The sequence below is a fragment of the Lithobates pipiens genome, unplaced genomic scaffold, assembly GCF_037356315.1.
Source record: "Lithobates pipiens isolate NorthernLeopardFrog02 unplaced genomic scaffold, aLitPip1_a1.2 Scaffold_1, whole genome shotgun sequence".
In the NCBI taxonomy this organism is placed as follows: domain Eukaryota; kingdom Metazoa; phylum Chordata; class Amphibia; order Anura; family Ranidae; genus Lithobates; species Lithobates pipiens.
This window is the reverse complement of record NW_027507685.1, coordinates 117,227,994-117,255,656: the sequence shown is the minus strand read 5'-3', so window position 1 is coordinate 117,255,656 and position 27,663 is coordinate 117,227,994. Positions and strand designations below refer to the sequence as shown.

Genomic DNA, 27,663 nt, shown 5'->3' with positions numbered 1-27,663 from the left:
CACATTAAGGTCAGCAAACTCCAATGTAGGCTTGGATTCAGCAGATGGCTGTCCAGCTCTACTGGTTGTAGGGACTTCCTCAGACTCCTCCAGTTCTCCTGCCAAAACCGATAGGGGAAAACCCAGGGAGCCCTGAGCGGAACCCCCTGCACCCACTTTGTCAGTAGTGGCCAGGAGTTCTGGGTCTGCCACTGAGTCAGGTACTGCGACCGGGTCGGGACGATCCCACAATTCCCAAAACGTAGGGAAGTCTCTACCAATGATGGCCTCGTGCAAGTGGGGGACAAGTCCAACCTGATGGGTCACCGTACCTAAGCCAGTTTTAAACCGAACAGTGGTTATAGGGTACTCCCTGGTATCCCCATGAATACAGATCACAGCGCATGAAACAGCTGCAAACATAGACTGTCTCCTAATGGAAAAGTCGCACTGCATCGGTTCATCTGTCAATGGACAATTTGCTGCAACATGTCCCAGTTCTTGGCAGCAAAAACACCTGATGTTTCCCCAGTTTGGTTTGCTGACAGGCAATGGCTTCCCTTGTTTGGGACGCCAAACTTCAGTCCTGGCAACAAAATTCCTCCCCCCTATTTCCTTGCAAACTTTACCACCTACTTCCCCTGGAACAGTCTTACCGGTAGCCTGGGGAGACCATGGCTTTGGGTGGAAAGTCCGCGCAGTTGTAGGGGTGGTGACCAGGTTTTCTGCAGCAAAGTACCTTTCAACGAGTTCCACCAGGTTGTCCGCCGATTTGGAGTCTCCTTGACTCACCCACTTCTGCAGAGGAATTGGTAGTGACCTCAGGAACCGGTCCATGACCACACGCTCCACTATTTGTGGCCCAGACAGGCACTCCGGCTGTAGCCATTTCCTCACCAGGTGAATTAGGGTGAACATCTGCGATCTTGGGGGCTTCTCCCCTTGAAAAAAACAGCTGTGGACCCGCTGTGCTCGAACTGCCAAAGTGACACCAAGTCGTGCCAGGATTTCCCGTTTGACCTTTTCATAGTCTCCCACTTCTGCTGATTCCAAATCATAGTAGGCCTTCTGCGATTCTCCAGAAAGCAAGGGAGCAACCAGTCCTGCCCACTAGGTTTTAGGCCAACCTTCCCTCTCAGCGGTCCGCTCAAACGTTAGCAGAAAGGCCTCTGGATCATCATCTGTAGTCATCTTAGAAAGAAAGCGACCCACATGGATGGCTGAGGGCTTGTCTCCAATATCAACTTTAGCAAGTGACCGCTGTGCTAGCGTCTCCACAACCTCCGTCAAGGTTTTCCTATCCGCTTTGGCATCAGTGGCTAGCTGTTCAAACAGCCTCTGCGATTGCTCCTGTGCGATAGCATTAGCTTGCTGTAGTGCAGCATTAATTGCAGCATTTGTTTGCTCCTTACAGCACTAATCTGTTGCAACAGCGCCTTGGTTTGCTCCTGTGCGATAGCATTAGCTTGCTGTAGTGCAGCATTTGTTTCCTGCTGTGCAGCGATTGCTTGTTGTTGTGCAGCGTTGAGTACAGCGTTTGTTTTCTGCTGTGCAGCGTTGGCTTGCCGTAGTTCAGCATTTGTTTGCTGTTGTGTAGCATTGGATATCATTAATTGTTTTAGGATTTCCTCCATGTTTTAATCACTCTAGGTACTGGCCTTTTAAATAGTAACTTACTACAGCTGCCCGCATTCTCCACCCTGTGTAACCTGGGGGGACAGGCAGCAGGTATAAAGCTCCCTGGGATGAGCAGTTTCTCAGGCACAGATACCCAACTCCAGAAGTGACAAACAGTGCTGTGTTTATTTGTGGTATTTACAAGTCCATATACAGGTGCTGTACAGTGCTCCAGAAAACAAAATAACAGGCAAAGTAACAAAACACAAAAACCCTAGCCGTGTCACAGCTCTAGCTATACAATCTGGAGGCCCTCACTACCAGGCTGAACAAGCCTAACGCTTGTCAGTCTCTACAAAGAACCGCTTAAGAGGTTTTACCAACCTTACTCTCTTTACAAATGAAACTGGTTTGAAAGTCCCAGGCAGAGAGCAAAGGCTGTCTGCTCAGGTGAGCCTAAATTAGCCTGGGGAGGAGGGCCAAGATCCGAACTGGATCATGGATCACAGATTTCTGAAGGTGTATGAGAGAAGCCTGGGAGAGGTATAAACCCCGAACAGGACTTTTCCTGGCTCTCTCTGGGACGCTCTGCTACAATATATATATATATATATATATATATATATATATATATATATATATATATATATATATATATATATATTTATGGTTCAGAGCCCTATGGCCGGTACGGATAAGGATGACAAACAGAGTTAACACGAACTTATCACTTGAAATGGATCTGAAAGTGTGCCTTGGTCTAACGTATGGTATACCAAAATAAGGGGGCATACCCTAGATAAGAAATGAGGATTAAATGAAATGAATATGACATGAAGTGAAATGAGTACTCTTGTGAGGAGTATGATGCCTTAAAAAATGCCCTAAAAAGGGGATGGGAGGGTGGGTATCGTGCACAGGAACCGACAAGGAACACAGCCGAACGGGCTGATTAAATACCCCTCCGGGCTCCTCCCATAAATTCAGGCCACCATACTGGCCTTCTTATTTAAGGGTTCAGAGCCCTATGGCCGGTACAGATAAGGATGACAAACAGGGTTAACACAAACGTATCACTTGAAATGGACCTGAAAGTGTGCCTTGGTCTAACCAAAATAAGGGGGCAAAAACATTCAGGTAGGGATTGTGCTTTATTGACTTAATCTAGTTACTGAGTGAGTTTGACGAAGGCCTGTGCCATCTCTACTTGTGGATTGGGAATATAGCAGGCAAAGCAGGTGGACTTCCATCTGCCCAGTTTCCTGATTACGTGGTCCAGGACCCCTTGGCAGGAGGCTGTTGAGGCTGCCCCGATACGGAACGAGCCTGGAGTACTGAGCAGGGTTGAGCTGAAGGATACGTAGAAGTATCCTAATATGTTCCATGAACCGAGCAGCGTTTAGGGGCTTGGTATGGAACAGCAGGAGTGGACTAGCGTCTGGTTGATCGGTCAGAAGGGACAACAGGCGGGTGAGAGTGGAGACTGGACACCAGCTGTTGTTGGTCTTATAATAATGGATGTCCGTACCAGAGCCAACCTGTTGTGTTTTGGAGACTGCTAGATGTAAGATGAAATGGTCTTCGTAATGAACCAGGTGGCGTTTGCGAAGCATACGTTCTGCAGGGTTGTTACAGGTGAACTCTCCTGGCCGTAAGAAGCCGTAGAAGGCCAGATGTATGGCTAGGATGAAGACCGAAGGGTGACGTGGCCAGGATATCTGACATGCTCCTTAAGAAATCTCCTGTAATGGGCAGGCGTTTAGTGCTGATCACTGGCTGGCGCCTCTGGACGCCACGCAAGACAGCCCGTACGGCATGGTAAGAAAACAATGAAGGTTCAGTAGGGTCCTGGAGGGATGTGAAATATTGGACGCCGGCTAGATACAGCCGGATTGTATTGTGGGATAATGCGAGTTCCGAGTGGCAGTAGGAGATAAAGGCCAGGACTTGTTTGACACGGGATGTCTCGGTACCGTGGCGTGTCATGAAACGGTTGAAGGCCCTCCAGGCCGTTTGGTAGGCCTTGAGGGTGTTGCGTGAGAGGGTAAGGTTGATGAGCTGAGTTGCTGCTAGAAGGTATGGGGCTAGTCCAGGGTCAGCTGAGACCAGGCCGGGATAGCTGCTGACATCGGTTCGGCTTCGGGCACCTGTTCAAAAAATGAGATAAAATTAAAGTGAGAGAGGGCATCTGCTGCCAGATTGCGTTTACCGGGGATAAAGGAGCAGTAGACATTGAACTGAAATAGTAACGAGAGCTGAACCAGCTGGCACAGGAAGGACATCACCACTAGCAACCTGGACCTGCCTTTATTAATGATTTCTGCAGTGGCCAAGTTATCTGTCGAAAAGGCTACGGTTTTGCCCGACCAGCTGCGGCCCCAGATGTGTGCTGCTGCTACGATGGGGTACAACTCAAAAAGGAGGACGTTTCGGAAAAGCCGGGTATTGCCAGTATCTGGGGAGGCCAGGGAGCTGCGAACCAGAGGTGGCCAAAAATTGCAGCGAAGCCTGTGGAGGCAGCAGCGTCGGTCACCACCTGGGGCGAAAGGGAAGATACCGAGGGAATAAACAGGGATATGCCATTCCAGGATGACAGAAATTCCTCCCACATAGAGAGGTCCGCTATCACCGCAGAATCGAGGCTGAGGACCTGCTCAGGATCCTGCGTGTGGGACAGTAACACCAGCAGGCGGGACACAAAGGAGCGACCCTGTGGGATGATACGCATGGCAAAGTTCAGCATGCCGAGAAGGGATTGCAGCTGTTTCTTGGTGCACGCTCTGGAGCAGGTGAAGTCCCTCAGGACCCCCCTGATGCGGGCCAGTTTATCCGGAGGGAGGCTGGCCTGCATGGTGTTGGTGTCTAAGTTAACCCCGCGAACTAGGTGATGGACTGCGCTGGACCTTCCACCTTGTGTTCCGCAATAGGGACATTGAGGTTCCTGAATACCACCCTCAACTTATCCAGGTCCCCCGGAGGTGAGCCAGGTGGTTCAATCAACAGGAAGTCGTCCAGGTAGTGTATGACCTCTTGACAATGGGCTTCGTGTAGAAGGATCCACGTAAGTGACTGTGCAAATGTGTCAAAGAGCCAGGGGCTGCTTTTAGACCCGAAGGTCAGCTTGGTAGCAAAATAACACAGCTCCCTCCACTTAATGCCATGCCAGCACCAAAGAGACGGGTGGATGGGAAGGGGCGTGAAGGCATCCGAGATATCGGCCTTGGAGAGCCAGGTGCCCGTGCCTGTCTTGAGTATGGCCTGGAAGGCCATGTCTACGGAGGCATATTTAAGAGAGAACTCCTCGGAGGGGATGAGAGAATTTAGACTGGGGATAGTAGAGGAATGAGGCGCTGACAAGTTGTACACCAATCTCAATTTATTCGAAAACTTGCCCTTGACAAACCCAATAGGGCTGACTCTCCAGGTGTTGAAGGGGGGCTGAGTGAAAGGGCCTATCATAAAGTCTCAATCTAACTCGGCTTGCAGGAGCTGATCTATGGCCTGTTCGTCGATGGCCGCTGACCGTAGGTTCCGGCACTCATATGTGACATGAGGGAGAGAGATGAGACCTGTGTGGAAGCCTTGGGTGAAGCCTTGAACGAGGTAGATGGACAGCGAGGGAGTGGGGTGTGAAGCAAGGTAGAAGCTGAGCCACGAGACGTCGACCCGGCTTAGTCACGACTTCTTGAGCTGTTTAACCTCACACATGAGCCTGGGGTGAGCCATTTGACACATATGGAGCAGCCGGCATTGGCTAAAGTTACATGAGCCGTAGTTATAATTATTGCAGATTACTGCTCCTTCTATGGTCTTGACCGGGTGCCCAAATTTATCTAGCTGAGGCAGGCGTGCGGGGGCCTGTTGGTCCTGAGCTGTACCCGAGGTAGAAGGGTTTTCTGAGGGTCGAGCTGCTATCGAGTTAGCGCACCAGGTGGCGGTGTCAGTGGCCGACTGGCAAACTGCGCAGAGGGGAGAACGTAGGCCTGCAAAGTGGCAGCAGAACAGCTCGGTGTCCATGACGCTCCAGTCAGTAGGCGTCTGGAACTGCAGGAGCCTGACGGCCTCTTTAGCAGAGAAAGAGCGGTGGTAGTCGTAGAAAGCAAAACCACCATATTTGTAGCCCAGGTCTATGACAGTGTGGAGGTACCGATCCAGCTCCTCCCTCCTGCTGGAGGAGGCTGAGCAGCATGCCAAAGGCCAATGTAAATTCTGTGACTGAAAGCTTCCTGTCCAGCCTGGGATCTTTGGCCTTGAGGACCACTGACATATACGCCTTGTTCTCCGCAAGATCATGGATGGAGATGAGCAGGGAGGCGAGATTGACGTCCTTGCCCTCTAGGATGTCCTTCCTGACGTTGGCCGGGACCAGATGAGAAGGGTACACCACGGTACTGCACCCTGTGGTACCTGTGAGAGGAATAGCCACTGCCTGGGCTGCTGGTTTGGGAGAAGAAACGGGCGGGCGAGTCTCCAGGAGGGCCACCCTATTCTGGACCTCAGAAACTGAGGTAGTCAGGGAAGACACCAGGGTATGGAGTTAAGTGATAGAGGAGGCGATGGAATCCAGGGAGGCCTCCTGGGTACTGGATCCTGCCATGGCTGGAGGAGGGAAGAGGGGCTTGAAGAGCTCGGCCTTCCCGGCTGTCACAAGAAAGGGCACACCTCTACGCCTCAACTCTGATGTCAGTTTAGGAATGGTCCATGCTCTGGGGGACCGCAGGCTGCCACTCTCTGAGACTGGAGACGGGGACAACGGGGCCATGAGATCCTCACTGCCGGCCAGGGACATGGTGGTGTAGTCCAAGCCTGGGCGAGCCAACTTATCCTCGGGGTTGGATTCTGTCTGAGCGGAACCTATTTAGGGTGACATGGATTACAAGACTCACTGGTGATCTCTGATGGTATACATACCTAACGAAAAGGGGCACTTCTGCTTACGTGCGCCTTCTCCATTTTTTTTTTTCCTTACCTAAGGAGGCACCGTCCGAACAGGTGCAGGGTGGACCTACTGAAACTCGACTGACCTAAGAACATGAAGGCAAAACTTGTTGAGAGTTCTACACCTGTTTACAGACAACTAGCTGAAATAGTGACTTCAATAGTGAGGTGGTGAGTTTTGAAATGAAATGAAATGAGACAAACAAACAAAAATGAAATGTTGCCTTTAAGTGAAACATCTGCCATGACAGAGGCGCGACTCGGTCGTGTTGCAGACGCAACTGACAGCGAACCGGGCTCTGGAGCATGTACTGAAATGAGGCAATTAGTGAAATGAGGCCAATGAGGAAGGCCCCAGCTGGAATCACAACATTGCAAAACAACTGGATTCGAACCGGGGTGCAGTACATGACAGTGAAATGAGTGAGTCCGCTATGGCAGAGGCCCGGATCGCCATGCCGTAATGTTGCGACTGAGCACGAAACGGACTCTGGAGCATGTACTGAAATGAGGCCTGTCCTAGGGCACGCCAAGACGAATTTAGTGCACAGATGTGACTATTCATACCGGAGCGTGATAGGTGAAACGAAATGATACCCATGACAAAGACAAGAATCAGAGGGTGAGCCCATGATTTGACAAATTAATCCTGTCTCTGGAGCATGTACCGAAATGAGGCCAAACCGCTGGGCACACCGGAACGAATCGGTGCATCTGAAAAAAAAATGCGTAAGGATTCGAATCGGAGCGTAATAAGTGACCAGAAATTATACGCCATGACAGAGACAAGAATCAGCGACTGGACCAACAATTCAACAGAATCCGTCTCTGGAGCATGTACAGAAATGAAGCCAAACAACTGGGCGCACCGGGGCGAATCGGTGCATTCCTGAAATGCGACTGGATTCGTAACGGAGCGTAATACGTGACAAGAAATTATATGCCATGACAAAGACAAGAATCCGAGACTGCGCCTGAACCTGTGAGTGGCTCTGTCTCTGGAGCATGTACTGAAATGAGGCCGAAAAACTGGGGCACACCGAAGCGAATCGGTGCATCGAAGATGCGACTAGATTCGAATCGGAGTGCGATATGTGACAGAAATTAATGAAATGATTTTCGAAATGATTTGAAATGATCCGGACTGATTAGAACATTCGGACATGATGAGTACTCGCCTGTAATTTTTAGAAATGATTCGAACAATTCGGAATGTTTAGAAACGACTAGTGACTAGTCCGAATGAATGAAATGTCTGTGAAATGAATGCCTAATGAGGCATGACCGATGTGCCACGAACGAGCGACAACGACTTCTTTCGAGAAGCTAAGGAGCAGCCGATGTTTTGCGGTAACGAATACGTGCAACATGATCGGAATACGTTCGTGAAATGTTAGTGAGTGGTTCGTGAGTTCAGATTATCACAGTTTAGTGACATAGTAAAACATGAAATGAGAAATGGGAGCCGAAGCCCTACCTGCGACAGCCGGACCAGATGCGTTGTACGACAATGGCAATTTCGAGTATTGCGACACTCGGACAACGACAACACACGAACGCTCACGAAGACAAGACAGACTCGAAACACGGACTCACGGAGACGGGACTAACGAACGCGGGAACTCACGAACACTGAACTCACAACGTATAATCTCGAATAGTCGGCCCTAGATCTCTGACGTAACAGATATCGCGCACAGGACCCGACTAGGACCACAGCCGAACGGGCTGATTAAATACCCCTCCGGGCTCCTCCCATAAATTCAGGCCACCATACTGGCCTTCTTAAATATACACACACACATGCATACATCCACACATTATACACTATATATTTAGTACTAGGGCTGAAACAAATAATCAATTAATCGACAACTAATCGATTATGAAATTGATTACTATTTTCATAATCGATTAATCGGCCAGTAACATAATGGGTTAAAAAAACTAAAATGAGCCCTTTATAGTACAATAAGAGCAAATAATCACTACTGTAAATATTACTTTCACTGTTCTACAGTAAAAAAATGAACCCCTTACAGTAGTGATTATCTGCTTATTCTACTATTAAAGGCTCATTTTAGTTTTTTAACCCCATAATGTTACTAAACATGTTAGATCTGGTTCACATCTATGTGTTTTTTGGTGCTTTTTGCAGAAATGCACTACAGTTCATTTACATGGTTTCCTATGGGACACGTTCACATCTGAAAGGATCAGGGACTTTTAATTCAAAATGGTGCTTTATTGGTTCAATATACTTCAATGGAGAAGCTGCAGAAAAGCATGTAATGCATTTTTGCAGCAATTTGTGTTTTTTAATCTGCTAAAAAAAAATGCAAATTGCAGTAAAATCACGTGTGCAGAAATCAAAACGCACAGCAAAAGGCACTGCAGAAACAGATCAAAAGCAAACTGCATAGGTGTGTACCGAGCCTTATGCTGGTCACACAGATCAATTTTCGGATGAGAATATTCAGACAAAAAATCTTCGTACATTCCCTGAATGAAAGAATTTTGTTTGAAATTTTCACTTGTTTTTAAAATGAATGTAATATCTGAACGAAAACCACATACACTGTCTGAAAAGTCCCTTGACTAAGAAGTTTTCTATTATTTCTAAATTTTTCTGTCACTGTGGTTGAAAATGAACATCAATTTGACCCAGTTTTTTTTGTTTTTTTTTAAGGTTATTAACCGATTAATCGAAACAATAATCAGCCAACTAATCGATTATGAAAATAATCGTTAGTTGCAGCCCTATTTAGTACCAGCACATGTTTAATAACTCAACCAAACTTATAATAAAGCACCATCCCATAGAAATGGCCCTTCACATGTAAGCAATCTGAGGAATGGTGAATTGACTCAGGATACTTGAAGGAGTCTATATCCTAATGAACTATGGTACTAGAAAAGGACTAATTGATTAACAAGAAATATACATATATTTCAAGGTTAAATTAGACCAAGTGTAATCTTTCTGACTTAGAACATTCTAACAGAGCACTGAAAGCGAATAGTGTTAGACATCATGCCTACTCTACAACCCTGTCTACATTACATATGCACATACATTTACATTCTTCTTAGAAAGTAACAGACACTGGTGACTTTAACTACCTCAGTACAGTGCAGTTACACCCCCTTCCTGACCAGACCAATTTTCAGCTTTCAGCGCTCTCACACTTTGAATGACAATTACTCAGTCATCCAACACAGTATCCATATGAAACTTGCGTCCTTTTTTCCACACAAATAGAGCTTTCTTTTAGTGGTATTTAATCACTAGTGGGTTTTTTATTTTTTGTGCTATAAATAAAATAAAACGTAAATTTTGTGAAAAAAATGCCTTTTTCTTCGTTTCTGTCATAAATTTTTGCTAATTAGTAATTTTTCTTCATAAATTTTGGCCAAAATTTATACTGCTACATATCTTTGGTAAAAATAACCCACATTAGTATATATTATTTGGTCTTTGTGAAAGTTATAGAGTCTACAAACTATGGTGCCAATCACTGAATATTGATCACATCTGATCAGGCCTTCAGTACATCAGGTGTATCTCATTTCTTGAGACTCTAACTAGTCAGGAAAGTACAAATACCCCCCAAATGACCCCTTTTTACAAAGTAGACATCCCAAGGTATTAAGTAAGTAGCATGGTGAGTTTTTTTAAGTTGTCATTTTTTCCCACAATTCTTTGCAAAATGAAGATTTTTTATTTTTTTTTATTTTTTTTTACTAAATTGTCATATTATCAGGTTATTTCTCACACACAGCATATGTATACAACAAATTACCCCCCAAAATACATTCTGCTACTCTTGCCGAGTACGGCGATACCACATGTGTGAGACTTTTACACAGCCTGGCCACATACAGAGCACTAACATTGATGTAGTACCTTCAGACGTTCTACGAGCAAAAATGACGCATCTCATTTCTCAACCACCTATTACACTTTTGAAGGCCCTGGAGTACCAGGACAATGGAATTTCCCATAAAATCACCCCATTTTGGAAAGCTAACACCCCAACGTATAATCTGTGAGGCATAATGAGTCTTTTGAATGGTTAATTTTTTTCCAGAAGTTTTTGGAATATGTGGAAAAAAATTAAAACGCATTTTTTTTTACACAAAATTGTCAATTTATAAGATATTTCTAACACATAGCATGTATATAGCAAAAATTACACCCCAAAATACATTCTGCTACTCTTCCCGAGTACGGTGATACCCCGTGTGTGAGACTTTTACACAGCCTGGCCACATACAGAGCACTAACATTGATGTAGTACCTTCAGACGTTCTATGAGCAAAAATTACGCATCTCATTTCTCAACCACCTATTACACTTTTGAAGGCCCTGGAGTACCAGGACAATGGAATTTCCCATAAAATTACCCCATTTTGGAAAGCAAACACCCCAACGTATAATCTGTGAGGCATAATGAGTCTTTTGAACGGTTCATTTTTTTCCAGAAGTTTTTGGAATATGTGGAAAAAAATTAAAACGCATTTTTTTTTTACACAAAATTGTCAATTTATAAGATATTTCTACCACATAGCATGTATATAGCAAAAATTACACCCCAAAATACATTCTGCTACTCCTCCCGAGTATGGCGATACCACATGTGTAGGACTTTTACACAGCCTGGCCACATAGATGGGCCAAACATTGAAGTAGTACGTTCAGGCGTTCTAGGAGCATAAATGGCACATCTTATTTCATTCCTACCCATCACAATTTTGAAGGTCCTGGACCACCAGGACAGTGAAATTACCCACAAAATGACCCCATTTTGGAAAGTAAACACCCCAACGTATATTCTATGAGACATGGGCTGCAAATAGGTACTCGGGTACTCTGATGGGCTGGAGATAGGTACTCGGGTACTCAGGTGGACTGTGACAGGTACTCGGGTACTCAGATGGATTGGAACAGGTACTCGGGTACTCAGATTGCCTGGTGACAGGTACTCGAGTACTCTGATGGCCTGGTGACAGGTACTCGGGTACTCTGATGGCCTGGTGACAGGTACTCGGGTACTCTGATGGCCTGGTGACAGGTACTCGGGTACTCTGATGGCCTGGTGACAGGTACTCGGGTACTCTGATGGCCTGGTGACAGGTACTCGGGTACTCTGATGGCCTGGTGACAGGTACTCGGGTACTCTGATGGCCTGGTGACAGGTACTCTGATGGTTTGGTGACTGGTATTTGGGTACTCTGAAGGGCGGTGACAGGTACTCAGATGAACTGTGACAGGTACTCGGGTACTCAGATGGGCTGTGACAGGTACTCGGTACTCTAATGGACTGTGACAGGTACTCGGTACTCTAATGGACTGTGACAGGTACTCGGTACTCTAATGGACTGTGACAGGTACTCGGTACTCTAATGGACTGTGACAGGTACTCGGTACTCTAATGGGCCGTGACAGGTACTCGGGTACCCTGATGGGCCGTGACAGGTACTCGGGTACCCTGATGGGCCGTGACAGGTACTCGGGTACCCTGATGGGCCGTGACAGGTACTCGGGTACTCTGATGTGCCGTGACAAGTACTCGGGTACTCTGATGTGCCGTGACAGGTACTCGGGTACTCTGATGTGCCGTGACAGGTACTCGGGTACTCTGATGTGCCGGGACAGGTACTCGGGTACTCTGATGGGCCCGGGACAGGTACTCGGGTACTCTGATGGGCCGGGACAGGTACTCGGGTACTCAGATGAACTGTGACAGGTACTCGGGTACTCTGATGGGCTGGGACAGGTACTCGGGTACTCTGATGGGCTGGGACAGGTACTCGGGTACTCTGATGGGCTGGGACAGGTATTCGGGTACTCTGATGGGCTGGGACAGGTACTCTGATGGGCTGGGACAGGTACTCGGGTACTCTGATGGGCTGGGACAGGTACTCGGGTACTCTGATGGGCTGGGACAGGTACTCGGGTACTCTGATGGGCTGGGACAGGTACTCGGGTACTCTGATGGGCTGGGACAGGTACTCGGGTACTCTGATGGGCTGGGACAGGTACTCGGGTACTCTGATGGGCTGGGACAGGTACTCAAATACTCTGATGGACTGTGACAGGTACTCTGATGGACTGTGATTGACAGGTACTATGAGGGGTGGTGACAGGTCCTCTTTATTGGGGGGGGGGGGGCAATCAGTATGTTTGGTGTACACTGTATGCGGTAACGAGATGTTACCGCAATCTCCTCCTCACACACGATCGGTGTGTGAGGAGGAGAACCCGGCAACATCCCGTTACCGCGGTTTGTTTACATTTTAGTGATCGGCTGTGAAAGGATCACAGCCGATCACGTGGGTAAACAGCCAGCCAATGGCTGTTTACCAGTGTCGGTGACGAGCAGTGTTCCCGGGGAACACGCCGCCACCGACGTGCGCGCGCATGTGCCGTGCACGTAGGGGGTGTGACCATCTGTGATCGGCCGTGACTTCATCACGGCCGATCACGTGGTAAACAGCCATAACGAATGGCTGTTCACCCCCTTCGGTGGCGAGCGGTGTCTCCGTGACACGCCGCCACCGAAGAAACAGGGATGCGCGCGCACGATCGCGCGCATCCCTGTTTAAACGGGAGGCCGTCATATGACGGCCTCCCGCCACAATAGCTGCGCCGCCTGGCCGTCATTTGACGGCCGGCGGTCAGCAACTGGTTAAAGTAGTTGTAAACACTTACAACCAACTTTGACCTACAGGTAAGCCTAGATTAAGGCTTACCTGTAGGTCCAAGAAATATCTCCTAAACCTAGACGGTTTAGGAGATATTTGCCGAAAGACAGGCATCGCTGTCTACGGCGCATGCGCGCGGGTGCACTGAGCGCGCCACAGTTAACGGCGATATGCCGCGAGTGGCGGCTCCCATGGGCATGCGCGGGAGTGACGTCATCGCGGCTCCGACAAATGACTCGCCGGAGCAGCGAGACCCACCGAGAAGATGGATGTGCCGGACTACAGGGGACAGCGGTGACTTCGCTGGCTCCTGTGTCAGGTAAGTGACACATAATAAACTACTATGCGATGCATAGTAGTCCATTATGCTTTACCTTTGCAGGGAATCAAAGAGGAAGTAAACTCATCAGGGTTTACTTCCTCTTTAAACAGTCTTTTGGCTCTGCAGGTCCAGTGTCCTAAGGGAAAAAAAACATTAAAGTTGTGAAAAACAGAAAAATACTTGCAAGCCACAGAATGAAGTGTTGTTATATTGGGTGATTGCTCTAGAGGATTCCTCCTGCAGAATCACAAATGTCGGCCTATTCCCCCTTTTAGTAAACGAGTCACCCCCTGCTTTGGGCAGCAGTTTAGGTCAAATTCTCTGCCTTCAGAGAATGGCCCGCCAACCAAGAACAACTGCAGATCAGAAGGATTTCTCCAGCATAGGGAAAAAAGAGAAGAAATCCTTCTAATGAAAGGTGAAGGAAGCCACCTCTTCCTATGTCAAGTGTAGCTAGCCCAGCAATAAAAGTCAGCATGTGGGGCATACCTCTCAGGGATTTACTGGAACTCAATAAATATTAGGCTACCTTTTTGACTTTCCCCACTTTATGTTCTAGACATATCCAGAAAGCAGGAGGGAGCAATCAAATCTGCAGCCTGTAAACTCTAGAACAACCCAAAGCAATTGAAAGCCCATTTACTGATTACAGGGAGACCAGAATAAAAAATTACACTACATGGCCTTCTCTATCCTTTTCTACATATCGGTTGTATCCTGACATTATACTTACCTAAGCTGAGACGGACCTTTCTCCAAAAGTTTTGGGACACATCTGCAGGGATCGTTTTTTTGGTTGTCTGCTGACATTCTAAGCTCTATTGACTCACAGAACGTACGCTCTGGTGGGTCCGAGCTATCTGGTAACCTCACATCTTCACTGGTGATGGGGGTGTCACGCTGATGATTGCCAGACACTTTGTTTTTTGGTCGTTTGAAGAGTGTGCAAACTTCTTTTTGGGATTTTTGGCACGATCCTCAATGGACTTTTTCACCTAAATAATTATTTTCGCTATTCAATTTTCTTGTGTTTTTCGCTTCAATGTTGTAATCTGTCTTTGGATGGATTCGTTTTTGTTCATTTTATTTTCATGTTTATATATATGTGATTTTAGTGTTATTACACCAGTCACTTTTTCATTGTTTACCATTTTCTCTGACATCCTCTAATCACAAGATTGGTTGCCAGTACCTGTCACTATTTAGTGTGTCATCAGAGTGGTAGCTATTATTTGTCACTTTCTAGTGTGCTATAATATCGACTACTAGTTTCTGTCACTTTTTTTGCACACGATAGCACTAATATTTGTTCAGTTATGTTATTGTTTTAGTCACTTTAAAGCGTTATACCATATACATCCATTTACCTTTGAAACAATCTTATCCAGTTGTTGTGTTAGCAGCTATTTTTTATTTTAGTTTTGGGTAGCGCAGTGTTTTCTTGATTTTACATATATACAGCGTCTGAATGGTCACAGTCTTATATACAGTCTCCAAACGGTCACAGCCATGTATACAGTCTCTGAACTGTCAAAGTCATGTATACAGTCTCCAAACGGTCACTTTCATGTATACAGTCTCCGAACGGTCACATTCATGTATACAGTCTCCGAACGGTCACATTCATGTATACAGTCTCCGAACGGTCGCATTCATGTATACAGTCTCCGAACGGTCACATTCATGTATACAGTCTCCGAACGGTCACATTCATGTATACAGTCTCCGAACGGTCACATTCATGTATACAGTCTCTGAACGGTCACATTCATGTATACAGTCTCCGAACGGTCGCATTCATGTATACAGTCTCCGAACGGTCACATTCATGTATACAGTCTCCAAACGGTCACATTCATGTATACAGTCTCCAAACGGTCACTTTCATGTATACAGTCTCCAAACGGTCACTTTCATGTATACAGTCTCCAAACGGTCACATTCATGTATACAGTCTCTGAACGGTCACATTCATGTATACAGTCTGAATGGTCACATTCATGTATACAGTCTCTGAACGGCCACAGTCTTGTATACAGTCTCTGAGTGGTCACAGTCTTGTATACAGTCTCCAAACGGTCACATTCATGTATACAGTCTCTGAACGGTCACATTCATGTATACAGTCTGAATGGTCACATTCATGTATACAGTCTCTGAACGGCCACAGTCTTGTATACAGTCTCTGAACGGCCACAGTCTTGTATACAGTCTCTGAGTGGTCACAGTCTTGTATACAGTCTCTGAGTGGTCACAGTCTTGTATACAGTCTCTGAGTGGTCACAGTCTTGTATACAGTCTCTGAGTGGTCACAGTCTTGTATACAGTCTCTGAGTGGTCACAGTCTTGTATACAGTCTCTGAACTGTCACAGTCTTGTATACAGTCTCTGAACTGTCACAGTCTTGTATACAGTCTCTGAGTGGTCACAGTCTTGTATACAGTCTCTGAGTGGTCACAGTCTTGTATACAGTCTCTGAGTGGTCACAGTCTTGTATACAGCCTCTGAGTGGTCACAGTCTTGTATACAGTCTCTGAGTGGTCACAGTCTTGTATACAGTCTCTGAGTGGTCACAGTCTTGTATACAGTCTCTGAGTGGTCACAGTCTTGTATACAGTCTCTGAGTGGTCACAGTCTTGTATACAGTCTCTGAACGGTCACAGTCTTGTATACAGTCTCTGAACGGTCACAGTCTTGTATACAGTCTCTGAGTGGTCACAGTCTTGTATACAGTCTCTGAACGGTCACAGTCTTGTATACAGTCTCTGAACGGCCACAGTCTTGTATACAGTCTCTGAGTGGTCACAGTCTTGTATACAGTCTCTGAACGGTCACAGTCTTGTATACAGTCTCTGAACGGTCACAGTCTTGTATACAGTCTCTGAACGGTCACAGTCTTGTATACAGTCTCTGAACGGTCACAGTCTTGTATACAGTCTCTGAACAGTCACAGTCTTGTATACAGTCTCTGAGTAGTCAAAGACTTGTATACAGTCTCTGAGTGGTCAAAGTCTTGTATACAGTCTCTGAGTGGTCACAGTCTTGTATACAGCCTCTGAGTGGTCACAGTCTTGTATACAGTCTCTGAACGGTCACAGTCTTGTATACAGTCTCTGAGTGGTCACAGTCTTGTATACAGTCTCTGAGTGGTCACAGTCTTGTATACAGTCTCTGAACGGTCACAGTCATTACCACAGTCTCGGATCAGTTCCTGAAGGAAGTCTGCAGTTTCTGACATTTGTACATTCCTAGTCTGTAACAGTCGTGTGTAGCATGATATACAATGAATAATATGTGCAGCACTTTGCAGATGTCAGGGGCCCCAGTAAAGGCTCCCCATATTAAATAAGTTGATCTCATCTGTGTAAAAAGTTCCTCTGCCAAGCATTAAGAAACATTCCTGGTATTGCAGAGAGTGACAAGAAGACAAAACACAGCTACTGATTTGCTGATTGCTGCATGTTACCTTTGTGCTGCAGCCTGCAGGCCTCCTCGCTGTACTTTATCCTCCGCCCCGAACATGTATTGTGTGTGAGTCACTAACTCAGGAGTAATGCACCCCCTTCATCCTGAACTGGGGTGAGAGCCAGACGCCAGAGCCCAGCTGTCTGCCAGGGCGGGATCTGCGACCAATCAGGAAGGAGATGGGATGTCACTCATATCTATTTAAAACAGAACATCAGTTTGTAATAATCTGCAGAAATAAAACACAGTCAGTGTACGACACAAACTATTTCCCAATTCACAGCCTCATCATAACACATAATGCTGTGCAATCAGAGCGGTCCAAGCCTTGCAATCCTTATACACTGGATGCTTATAATGTACTGTATCTTACACACCTGTTAACACTTTGCAATTTCTTTTTATTGATTGACAAATCCTTGCAGCTGCTAAATCTAAATTTAGATTGTTGTGTGCAAACAAAAAGGAATCGGTTACCGAGAGAAGTTTATGTCAAGTCCAACTCAAAGTGTTTATAGAGGCAAAAGTTTTTTTACTTTTAATGCATTCTCTGCATTAAAGGTAAAAGACTTTCAAAAGTTGCCCCTCACCCTCCTTAACCACTTGCTTACTGGGCACTTAAACACCATTCTGCCCAGACCAATTTTCAGCTTTCGGTGCTCTCACACTTTGAATGACAATTACTCAGTCATGCAACACTGTACCTAAATGAATTTTGTGTCCTTTTTTTCCCACAAATAGAGCTTTCTTTTGGTGGTATTTGATCACCTCTGGGGTTTTTATTTTTTGCGCTATAAATGAAAAAAGACCGAAAATTTTGAAAAAAACCGCATATTTCTTTGTTTCTGTGACAGAATTTTGCAAATTATAATTTTTTTTTCATAAATTTTGGCCACAATTTATACTGCTACATATCTTTGGTAAAAATAACCCAAATTAGTGGATATTATTTGGTCTTTGTGAAAGTTAGAGAGTCTACAAGCTGTGGTGCGAATCGCACAAAATTGATCACATCTGATGTACTGGTGGCCTCTCTCGCTTCTTGTGACCCGAACAAGTCAGGAAAGTACAAATACCCCTCAAATGACCCCTTTTTGGAAAGTAGACATTCCAAGGTATTTAGTAAGAGGCATGGTGAGCTTTTTGATGTTGTCATATTTTTCCCACAATTCTTTGCAAAATTAAGATTTTTCATTTTTTTTTTCTCCACAAAATTGTCATTGTAATAGGTTATTTCTCTCACATGGCATGTGTATACCACAAATGACACCCCCCAAAAAATTCTGCTACTCCTCCTGAGTATTACAGTACCACATGTGTGGGACTTTTTCACAACCTGGCTACATAGAGGCCCAATATGCAGGTAGCGCCATCATGTGTTCTAGGAACATAAATTACACATCTAACTTGTTGACTATTTATTACACTTTTGAAGCACCAGGACAATGACACATGACACCGATGACAGATGGCACTGATACGTGGCAATGATGACACTTATACGTGGCACTGATGACACGTGGCACTGATGACAGATGGCACTAATATGTGGCACTGATGACACGTGGCACTTATACGTGGCACTGATGACACGTGGCACTAATAGGTGGCACTGAAGACACGTGGCACTAATACGTGGCACTATTGACAGATGGCACTAATACGTGGCACTAATACGTGCCACCGATGACAGATGGCACTAATACATGGCACCGATGACGCGTGACACTGATGACAGATGGCACTGATAAGTGGCATTGATGACACGTGACACTGACAACAGATGGCACGTGACACTGACAGGTGGCACTGATGACAAATGGCACTGATACGTGGCACTGATGACAGATGGCACTAATACGTGGCACTGATGACAGATGGCACTATGTGGCACTGATGACAGATGGCACTTATACGTGGCACTGATGACAGATGGCACTGGGGGCAGGTGGCACTGGGGCAGGTAGCACTGGGGTGGATGGCACTGGGGCAGGATGGCACTGCTGGGGGAGGATGGCACTGCTGGGGGAGGATGGATGGCACTGCTGGGGGAGGATGGATGGCACTGCTGGGGGAGGATGGATGGCACTGCTGGGGAAGGATGGATGGCACTGCTGGGGAGGATGGATGGCACTCCTGGGAGAGGATGGATGACACTGCTGGGGGAGGATGGATGGCACTGCTGTGGGAGGATGGATGGCACTTTTTTTTTTTCTTTTTTTTTTTTTCTTTTTTTTTTTTTTAGATCGAAGCAGAACGGCTGCCGCTGCAGCCGTTCATCTCTCCCTTCTCACACTCTGTGTGAGGAGGGAGAGCGGCGCTGAGAGATGATCTCATATGTTTACATATGAGATCATCTCCCATTGGACACACCGATCACGCTGTAAACGGCCGCTGTGATTGGCCGTTTACAGCGATCTGTGTTTGCCTGTCCCCGGGGGACACGGCGAACACAGAACTTCCGTGATGCGCGCCCGCGGCGGCGCGCATTGCGGAAGTAAACAATAGGCCGTCCAGGGACGGCCTCCCGGACGAACGCGCCTGCCCTACGGCCGTCATTCGGCTATAGGGCGGGCGCGAGGAGGTTAAACACATACCTGATCCGATCTCAATTCAGCGTTGTGCCTGTCTGCAGCATCTCTTTTCCCCTCTCTCTCTTCTCCCAGGAGACTCAGCCCACGTACACATGGTCGGAGATTTTGGCAACCAAATCCGTCGGATTTTGCCCGTCGGATTTAGTCCGACGGATTGTGTCCGAAACTGTTGCATACACACGGTCGGGCCAAGTTGTCTGATTTCGCAGGTGGCCAAGAACGCGGTGACGTAAGCCGTGTACGGCGGGACTAGAAAAAGGAAGTTCAGCACCACGTCCGGCACCCTTTGGGCTCCTTCTGCTGATCTCGTGTTTTAGTAGAAGTTTGGTGAAAGACGATTCGCGCTTTTCAGATTAGTGATTCAGATCGCTACTGCTCTTCAGTTTGTGCTTGTCTTTGCGTATCTGATAATCAGTGCGTGCAGTCAGTAAGTATTTGTTTCTCATTGTGGACTCTATCTTGGTATAGTACACTTTGAAAGGCATTTTTTATTGTCTGATTGCTTCTGCTATTCAGGTCATCCTTTCAGGCCTTGCTGTTTATCGGTGCTTTCTGGTGTCCGTTCTGACCAGCCGACCGTTTTCAAAACATGTTTCGTCTACGTACTCATCGTACAGTTTGTGCTGTGCAGGGGTTCTTACTTTGACTTTGACATAAGCCAAAAGGCTTGTGTCAAAGTCAAAGTAAGAACCCCTGCACAGCACAAACTGTACGATGAGTACGTAGATGAAACATGTTTGGACGACCAAGAATTGGTTGCGCCAGCGTCACCAGTTCTCCCACATGCCTTTGCTCCGTGAGATCCGCAAGAATAATCCTGATCATTTCTGGATTATTCTCAGGATGACGGACCCCATTTTTCACCGGCTGCTGGCTTTGCTGACCCCTTATATCACCAGGCAGGATACCTGCATGTGGCAAGCCATCACTCCGGAGCAGAGGCTCATCGCCACGTTGCGCTACTTGGCGACAGGGAGAAGCCTTCAGGACCTCAAGTTCTCTACAGGTATCTCCCCCCAGGCTCTGGGGATCATTATTCCAGAGACCTGTTCTGCCATCATTCAGCTCCTGCTGAAGGACTATATTATGCTAAGTTTTAACCTTAAACATCACATTCTATGTATTTCATGATTGCTAATGTCTTGCATTTCTTTCCTCATTCCCTAATTACCATCATTGCAATATGCTCTAATTCATATACTCTGCCCCTTTGTCCTCAGGCATATTTGCCTCACTAACTTCCCCACCATGCTCTTCTTGGCCGCTAAAACTAGAGTCTAGTCACTTGACAATGTCTTTTGTCAGCTCCATAGTATTGCTTTCCCCTAAACACCCCCTAAAATCTCTACGAATGTGATGTGTGTGCTTCAATTTGACCTTTTTATTGTTTTTTTGGAGTTGTGCCAAACTCATTAGTAACCCCCCTCTCCCCAACTGTTACCTCAGCTGATAGCAATCTTCTATCTGATGACTTGACCCAACCCAATACACACTCTAAATACCTTTTTCATGATAACATTTATGGAACAATTCACCAAAGCATGTCGTCTAAGGGCCTCAATACTTTCAAATGATATTTTGATTTTTTTAACACATTCATTTTCTTGCTATGTAATAGCAGAATGTCAACATGTGCTTCCATTTTGTTATTATGACACTTCTTACCTGTCCGGTGGGCTGCCAATAGTGTAACTAAGGAGGGGCTTCACAAAGTATCACACATTATTTAGGCATTCAGCTCTCAATCAAGTGGAGAGGGTTACCTGTCCTAAACATCCCCCCTCATTTTTTAGCAAGGGCCCATCAGATGGGGGGATGGGGGGGTTAGGACTCTCATAAGGGGACCTTATACTTTAGGCTTTAAATACTCATTTTAACAAATGTTAGACTAATTTTGGCCAAAAATGTGGGTGTCTAATCTGCATGCAATGTTGATTTGTCAAATTACTATTTTTTTTTTCTTGTGTCACTACACAGTGTCCTTCAACGCCACAGGAATGGCAGACTGTGGCCTCCCACTTTGCCATTTTTCGTCAAGTTGTGCCTTTTTCACCAACAGTGCAAACCCAAGTTCAGAGTGAGATGAGGGGACAGTCTCTTCTTCAGATAATCTTATTATGTTGTGGGTCTGCTACACACACACCTTCTTTTTGTTAACTAATGTGTAGTGCATTACTGATCTAAATCATGCTCATTTTCAGCACCATGGCAGGAAAATGGCATGATTGTCCAAATTTACACCTCACTGTGGGTGCTTTTTACTAAAGGCACATCCACTATGCACTACAAGTGCACTGCAAAAGTACACCTGAAACTGCACTTGGAGCGCAAAGTGGAGTTGCCTTTAGTAAATTGCACTCCTTCTCAGCACAAACTCAAATTTCACTACAAATACATTTTAAGCCCAATGAAAAAGGAAGCCACACATTTTTGAGAATTCAACTTTTTAATACAAGCACATTCACATGTGCGTTTAGTAAGGGTCGGTTCACACAGGGGCGACCCGTCAGGCGACTTAGCCACCTGACAAGTCGCGTCCCGCTCTATGCAACCGTTCTAATCGGAGCGACTCAAGTCGCTCCGACTTAGAAAAAGGTTCCTGTACGACTTTTGGGGCGACTTGCATTGACTTCTATACAGAAGTAATTTCACAAGCCGCCGCTAAAGTCGGATCCTGGTCGCCTGAGGCAGTCGCGCTGCAAGTCGTGCTGCCTCAGTGTGAACGGGCTCTAAAGGTTTTTACAACAAACCAAGATATTTTGGGGATCCAAAACCCAGTTTAATAATATTTATTTTTTAGTTGTTTTTTTTGTGTAAACAGGCATGTATCAAACCGTAAAATACAGAACACAGGAACTTACAAAGTTCAACTTGGAAAAGTGAAGACAATATCAGACATGAGTATGTACAAACTGGGCTGATATTGCCTTCATCACATGGGGTGTCACCCCTGAAAAATCCAAATTTGGAAGATGCACACAGTGTGTCAACATGTGCTATCTCCCATCATGGGGGATAAATGTACATGCTTTGGGGCTGCAACCCCTTCATCTCAGACACTTTCCACAAAACACATACATTGATCCCCCATGATGTGAGATAGCGCATGTTTACACACTCTGTGCATCTTCCAAATTTGGAATTATGCAAAATACAATTTTTTTTTTTAAAAAATCCAAAATAAAACCCTATCTAGTTTTTTTGTTTTCACACTCTCCCCAAAACATCAGTGATGTTCTTCATTTTATTTTTAACATCATTGATGTTTTGTTGTACAATTTCCAAATCCCTATTGCACCCCATTATCTCCCCGATCAAGATCTGGGCACTTTCACTGGTAAAACGGGAATCTTCCTCCACATCACCTAGAAAAAACAAAAACAAACACACCATGTAATCCAAATATGGTGATATACATTGATGATCTTACCGGAAACTGTGTTCTCCGACACTCACCTGTTGTGGTGACAATTTGGCCAACCTCCACAATCTCTCCTTCTTCCTCCTCCTCCTGCTCCTGCTCCTCTGTTTCTTCTTTTGGAAGTTGCCCTTCTTTGGGAGGGGTGTGGTCCCTGGTGTCCAAAGGGTCCCTGGTTTCCTCATACTTGCCGAGTCTTCTCTCCCCTATGAGAATGTAAACAAAGATTAATTAGCACACAGAGGGCATAAATAGGAATATGAAACATTACTTGGAAGTGTTGTACAATGTGTTTTTGGGCCGAGTTCCAAGGTGAGAACATTATTGGGGCCACTTTGTTAAGCTGGAATACTTCCCTGCAGAACGATGTTTCATACGAACGAACGAAACCATGAACTTGAAAGTGGCCATTTTAAAATGCACAACATGAAATCCAAGCACATGGAGCATGTATGCAAGCAAGAATAATCATATGAACACACGACAACTACTTACTTTTTTTAAGAACACGCTTGATCCTTAGGTACTGCTTGTGCTCCCTCAGTTTCAGGTCTGACCAGCGTTTTCTCAGTTGATCCTTGGATCGGCGTACCCCAAAATTCTTCAGAAGACTCTTCACAACTTTATTCATGATCTTGGCCTTTCTGATATTTGGGTTTGGGTAAGGTCCATACTTCCCATCATAGTCGGTCCTGTTCAATATGTCCACCATCTCCAACATCTCTCCAAAAGACATATTTGAGGCCTTAAATCTTGTCTTCCTGGATCGGGACATTTCAGGCTCCGGGCTTTCCTCACCCTCCTCCTCGTTAGTGGAACTATTATTGCGCACCTGCGTTCTCTCCGCCATGTGCTCTCCCCACTGCGCGGGAAGCGAAGGGGCGGGGAATAGTCTGGAAAGAACGTCAGGGGCAGGCGGAGTTTCACGCATGCGCACTGTATATAAAACGCCACACATGTGTATCGTCCGTACGATCTGGGAGGAGAGGGTGAGTCACGGACGCGGCGAACGTGGAAACGAAGGTAACATTTTTAACTTTGTGCTTCACTAGACTAGACTGCTTGTATCTAGGCCGCTGTTGGGACAAGATTACAAGGGATTTTAATTGCATTATTAGTATTTGAGGGTTTGTCTTGTGTTGTGTCTTGCAGAAAAAATGGACCCATTCAACAATGTCAACTTTATGGGGCTATACCTCAAGCACTACATGGAGATGCCCTGCCTGTGGCAGTTCCACAACAAATTTTATAATGACAGATCAAAGAGGAATGCAGCACTGGAGAAACTCCCCACGGCAGACATGACATATCTGAATCGAAAGCTTACATATTTCAGGGAGAGAAAGAAGCACCTGGAGTCCTTGAGAGCAGGAGATCCAGATGCTGTTTATTACCCCAGGATGGTGCACTTTGACAGGCTGCATTTTCTGGTAGACCAAGGGGTACCCAGGCCACCACTCAGGCCACCACTCTCCATGCTTCCTCCAAGGCATCCTTCACCCCCAGCTGAGGCTTCTGATGACCTACCTGGGCCTTCCAGGCAGAACCATGTGGTGGGGCCCAGCTTGAGACAGGTATTGCATTGTTGAACATATTTCTTGTGTTACATTTAATGATGTTAACTAGATGTTCTTATTGATCAGTAAGTTGAGATTTTTCCAAGTGGTTTACATCTCAATAGACAGTAGTGACCAAAAATGATTGGGACGGGAAAGAAAAATGCTGGTGTCAGAATGATAGTCTGTTCTATTTGGTAACAGTCAAATAGCAAAAGCCAGGAGCACAAAATGTTGTGATTGATCAAAAAACTAAAACTATGTCCCCTTTTCATACACAGGAAGACCTCAGTCGGGGGGAGGCTGTGGCAAGTGGCAGCCAGGAGGTCCACCAACGCCCTCCTTCTCCTCCTGCCCCAGCTACAGGAGCCCAGCCAGAGCCTGGAAGGATGCCTGGTGGGAAGTCACAAAGGAAGACCAGAGAGTGATGGCCTGGGTTGAGTCTGGTGTGCCAGAAGATGCAGCCTCTTCAAGATCACCATCCTGGGGACAGAAATGGCATCTGAATTTCCTGCTCTCTAGGACTTCAGGAGCAGACTTCTCTCCCTGAGATATCTACTCCTCAGGCCACCAATTTTTTTATATCTCATTTATTCATGTCTGCCCTGGGGGCCAAAGGCTGCACCAAAGTTAAGAAGTTTCTCCAGTGCTGCGTTCCTAGTTTTATTTTGGAGCAAACTAAATAAATTTTATTTTTGTTTGATGAAATACTTGTGTAATGTGTTTTCCTTCATAAAGTAGAGTTTATTTGTGAGCAGGCAGGTACATTTCCAAAATACAAAGTGAACTAAAGAACAAGGGGTACCAACACTAAACAACCTCCTGTAGATTAAGGCCCGGTTCACACCGCTGCGATGCGGGAACGCCGTGAATCCGCGGCGTGTTCCCGCATCGCACACCTCCCGCCGGCAGTTCACACTGTCCTATGCGGACGGCTGGGAGTGTCAATGTTATGTTAATGACACCCCCAGATCCGTCCGCATATCGCAGTGCGATCTGCCGACTTGCACAGGAATCGGATCGCATGGTGTGAACCCCCATGCGATCCGATTCTGTTGCGGACCCAAAAAAGGGTCCCGTGCGAGTTTGCTGCGGGAGCGCTGCGAATTCAGCCATACTATCTGTATGGCTGTACTCGCATCGCTACGGAGATCGGATGTGATTTGCGGTGCGAATCACATCCGGATCTCCCCCCGCAGCAGTGTGAACCCAGCCTAAAAAAGAAAAAGAAAATATAAAAAATACAATAATGTTGTTGTTGTAAGTTTACACCCAAAAATAAAAAGTAAAAAAAAAGGATAAATGACCAGTGTCATTAAAGGAGATTTTTAGGGAATCCCCCCCCCCAAAAAAAAACACCAAAAAAAAACAAACAAAAAAAAACATTGTGTAGATGTGACTTAAAATAAAATTGTATTGCTGAAATGGTTAAAAAAGAGTAATGAAATCCGTTCGGGAGAAGTGTGTGTGACTATGAGCATCAAAAGAAGTTGGTTCTTGCAGTATTGTAAAGAACAAGAGAATGCGCTTGATGACTGATTTTTTAACATTGCAGCGTGACGAATGTGCTATATCACTTACGAGCAGTAGTTTTACGTGAACGAGCGCTTCCGTGTCGGAATTTGAATGTGAGCATGCGTGGCACTTGGTCCGATGAAAATGCTCTACACATGATCGGATTAGGTCCGTCCGGCCCAGTTGGTCGGGAAATCTTTCCAACATGTTGGAAAATTGGGTCGGACGGAGATTCGGACGGAATCAGTCCGATGCATACCACACACAGTCGGATTATCTGACGACACGATCCGATAAGACTCATTCCGACAGATTCTCTGACCGTGTGTACAAGGGCTCAGTGGTAGTGGGAACCATTGGCTCCTGCTGCTGTCAGTCAAATAGTGTGAGGAGGGATTAGGGGAGTGGGGCCAGGTCGCTCTGTGTGCATCTATGGATGCACACAGCCCGAATCAGGATTTATCCCATATTAGTGCAACATAGCAAGCGGATTGCTATGGGGGCCTTTAAAGAAGAGGAAGAGCCGAGATTACCCGTGGGGGACCCCAGAAAAAGGAGGTTTGAAGCCACTCTGTGCAAAACCATTCCAACAGAGCAAGTACGTAGAACATGTTTATTATTTTAATTAAAAAACAAAGCTTTACAACTGTAAAAAATACAGTTCAATATTCTGATTGTATATGTATACATATTGTGTATATATATATATGAAGCCAAAACTTCTCTAATTTGCATAGAGTAGGGATTAGGAAAAGTTAAACCCACGGTGTCTCATTAGGCAGATTTCCCTTCACTTTCTGTCCTGTAGGCTCAACAGGAAGTGAGAGGATATCTTTCCATTGTGAAGGATTTCTTTTTTATACAGCTGTCATAGGAACAAATGTCTCCATCAGGGATTACCTCCCTACTGGTGTTCTGGCAGCAACTCAGAATATTGAATTTACCCTCAATTCCATTCCTGGCGATAAAGACAAACAGAGAAAGTGAAAACAAAAAATCAACAGGGGTTGTAACCCCCATCCTCCTCACCGCTCCAATCACTACTCTATCCAATCTAAAAGAAAAAAAGATTTGCCGTTATTATACTTCCAAGGGTCACTCCACATGAAACTGATGTTTCAGGGTTTGATGGATGGAGATCCACCCTATAGCAGTCAAACTGCACCTATGTGCCAGACCAGATCACATATATATAATATGTGTGTGATCTGACACTTCCAGGTAGGGGGCGCACATGCGCTTCACTTGCAGCTTCTACTGTGATTACGCAGAGCAGAAGTCAATCGGCGGGTGCACGGTACCTGATGGCCACCGCCAATCGTTAGCCAGAGAGGCAGATCGCCACTCTGACAGAAGAAAAGGCATGGAAATTGTGCAGGGAATAAATTCCATGTCTTTCCCTAGTAAAAGCACCTCACACAGTATAGTAAAACACAGGCCAGGCTAGGCACACAGTTAACCCTTTGACCCTAGATGTTTAACCCCTTCCCAGCCAGTGTCATTAGTACCGTGACAGTGCATATTTTTAGCACTGATCACTATATTAGTGTC

The 27,663-nt window shown here is 45.9% G+C and overlaps 2 protein-coding genes across 2 annotated transcripts in view; one reads left to right on the top strand and one right to left on the bottom strand.

Moving 5' to 3' along the window:
- The window catches only part of LOC143973866 (deoxyribonuclease-1-like 1), a 91,829-nt gene extending 74,633 nt beyond the window's left edge, over positions 1 to 17,196 (bottom strand). Inside the window, exon 1 of the mRNA XM_077474739.1 lies at positions 17,031 to 17,196. The gene's annotated coding sequence lies outside the window, so the exon portion shown is untranslated. The remainder of the gene's footprint in view (positions 1 to 17,030) is intronic.
- LOC143973878 (mitochondrial carnitine/acylcarnitine carrier protein-like) overlaps positions 1 to 27,663 on the top strand; it is a 67,688-nt gene that overhangs the window by 10,370 nt on the left and 29,655 nt on the right. The gene's annotated exons all lie outside the window — the stretch shown is intronic.